Raw genomic sequence first — 3324 nt, forward strand, 5'->3', positions numbered from 1 at the left:
TAGTTGAATAAATTCAACTTTACATTTTAGACTCCTTAAAGCAGATTGTTTAACCTAATATATTATCCAAGTGATTGCTTAGGTTTATTATGGGAACTAGGTTAAACAGTGAAAGATCATATCATGCAAACAACAGAAAAGTAAATAACACACAAATATGATCACTCAGGAAAACCAATGAAACGAACCGTTTCAAGATAAAAACCTGGGGAGGATTTGATTTAGCTATTCTCAAGGTAAACAAATTTACTAATAGAGAATTGAAGTTTTTACAAAAGATTTAACCCTAAATCTATTGCTACCTCCAGTAGTAACTTATGGACACGACCATGTGCAAGCCCCGAATCCATGGACTAATCTTTCTTGGATTTGCAGCACACAAGCTCGCATGCTTATGACTTTGAGATTCCATTCAAAGGTTTTGGATCACCATTTGTTGATCTTGAATCAACTAGATTTCATCAGCACTTGATTGTAGATTTTGTTTCTGTAGATACTTGTAGAGTTAGAAAGCACAGAACCTCTTAGATTTCATAGCAGTAACTCACAAGTATTCCAAGAGTCTTCAAAACGTAGTTAATGTTTTCCTTTTATACTTAGGAGTATTGGACTGAAACCCTAAACATTTTGTAGAATCTGTTTAAAATTCTGATTTAAAATTTTGCAATATCTGTTTTCTATGATTTTCGATCAGTCATATGTAATTTTTGATTGGTCGAGCTTCGCTGAAGTTGAATTCTTTTTTTTGCAGCTTGAATGTTCTTGAGATCTGACTTGAATCACCTTGAGTAATGTCTAACACTTATTCTAAACATGTTTTTATTCTCGATTTGCCAACATAAACAAATTAAGACTCTAAACATTTAATCCTAAATTTTAGAACCGAACAGATTATGATTCATTTGTCACCTTGGTCACAACAAAGAGTTGATTATCTCTCTTGAGGACCTATATAGACATCTTTTAGCCCATGAACTCATACTTGAACAACATCAATCTTTTGAGCAGCATACAAAACATTGTTTAAAAGAAAAAGGGATGTGGGTGTAGAGAGTTAATTGTTCCAATGAGCTTGACGAGTACGCTCGTACCATTTTCAAGTTGAATCTGATTTGAACTTGTATATTCCTTTGCGCATGAATGTTCAAATTTACTAGATTTGACGTAAGATGATGAGCTGGCCCAGGGTCAGGTTACCAGTAGAGATGATCTAGTTTGTTGAGTGGTGAGAAAGGCTTCCATGTTGGATGAAGGGTCACATTAATAGGAATTTTTAAAACGATGATAGAAGTTAAAGGCAACATGAATAGATTTATTGCATACTTGACAGATTAGTGGACAAGTGTTAGAAGTGGAGGAAGAAGCTCCATGACCACACACTATACACCTTAGGAGTTTCTAGACTAGGTCTAGTTGGGCCTGAGTTGGGAGTTCCTTGACTAGTGGAGGAAAAGCTTTGATTGCAACCACCTTAACCTCCACAAAAGGAATTGCCTTTGGCAGCAACATTATCTCTTGCAAGAGAAAATCAATGGAGGAATTGATTTTGTTTAAGTTTGAGTTCATGAGTTAAAAGATGTCCACATGGGTTCTCTAGAGAGAAAGGACTAGCTTTTATTGTGATTGAAGTTACAAACGAACCATTATCCGAACCCAGACTTGGTAAGAGAATGGAGACTAACTCAAAATCATTTAGAGGCTGATTAGTTGCTACCAGACTGTAACAAGGCTAGTGAATTTGTGAAATTAATAAGCAATGGATAGGTTACCCCTTCTTTCAGGGATTATGCTAACAGTGAATATGTATGGTTTAAGCTCTGGATTGAGTGGTGAACATGAGTTCCAGAGCCAACCAAACATCTTAAGAAGTTACATACATTTGACTACATCTACAAGAATTCTTTCTAATTAAAGAGACAAGATGGAGTGCACTTTGGATGATTTGGTCCAAATCTAAGTACCATGTTGTTAGAGTGACTGGCTTTGGAATGGCATCGGTTTGACCATTTGATTGAGTGGTGAATGGTGTAACCTGACGGACTTGGTTTTGAATTGCTCCCTTATGTATGGATAACTTTTTCTTCTCATAAAAGATAATTGTCACTGATGAGCTTTTCAAATGATGTACAAGCATGAAAGATGTGGGTGAGGTGTTTGAATAGCTTTAAAATAAGTAATATTGCATAATGGATGCAAAGGAGGCTGTTTTGGACCATTGGTTAAAAGTGCTGGTCAAGTTTGGCTAGATACCATGTAAAATATGTAAGAGCATCCACAGCAGTAGAGCTAAAAATTTAGCTTTTTAACTTCACAAAAAGTTACTTTATCTATTTTACCTACTCACTTTACAAAACATGCTGCAGTAGTAGATCTATTTTAGCTTTTAATACAATAAAATAATATAAATATCACAATAAAATAATATATCTACTATAATAAAATAATATATCAACTATAATAAACAACAATCACAACCACCCGCAACTGCTACCGCTGCCACTACCGTCGCCGCCACCAACTCTTCCACCGCTGGCGCAATTGCTACCTAAAAAATTTACCAACTGTGAACAATGAGTTGGGGGATACAGAACAAAAAATTAATATTTTATTCTCACACTCTCTCTCCAAATAAATATAAAAAAAACCCTATTCTCCTTCCTCAATCTCTATCATCTCTCTCTCTCTTCAATTACCGGTCTCAACTCTCAACCTTTCTCCCTCTCTCAGATCAGCTCTCTCTTTCTCCCTCTCTCATATCAGCTTTCTCAAACCTTGCTCTGTGTAGATTAGCAATGGCTGAGCATGGTGGGTTCGTGGAGGTGACCTTGCTCCGTGTAGATCGACGGTGGTTGAGCATGGTGGGTTCATAGAGGTGCTGTGGTTTGGGTTCGTGTGTTTGGTGTCGGAAAAACACATGGAAAATACTTGTTTGTATCTCATACAAAACATGCGCAGTGGAAAATTAACGGATCTACTTCACTTGCAATTGATAACATGTACTATGTAAGTTTCAGAATTTAAGAATAAGAAAGCGTACCTTGGTGCGGTGAAATTCAAAACCAAAGATTATAAGTACTTAGGAACACTTTTAATCTTCACTCCAATTCCACTTAATGCCCAAGAAGTGTAGTCTCTCAATCAGTTTCCAATGAGAGAATAGGAGAGTGTCTAACACTCATATATAAACCATTTCATTCCTTGTATTTTCTTAATGAAAACACTTATGAAAAGAGACTTATAAAATTCTGTATGTTTCTCTTCTTATATATAACTGATTATCTAATTGGGCTAGCCTTTTGAGCCAATCCAATTGGGCTCTTGTGT

Source organism: Castanea sativa, chromosome 6 (genome assembly GCF_040712315.1).
Source record: "Castanea sativa cultivar Marrone di Chiusa Pesio chromosome 6, ASM4071231v1".
NCBI classification, from domain to species: domain Eukaryota; kingdom Viridiplantae; phylum Streptophyta; class Magnoliopsida; order Fagales; family Fagaceae; genus Castanea; species Castanea sativa.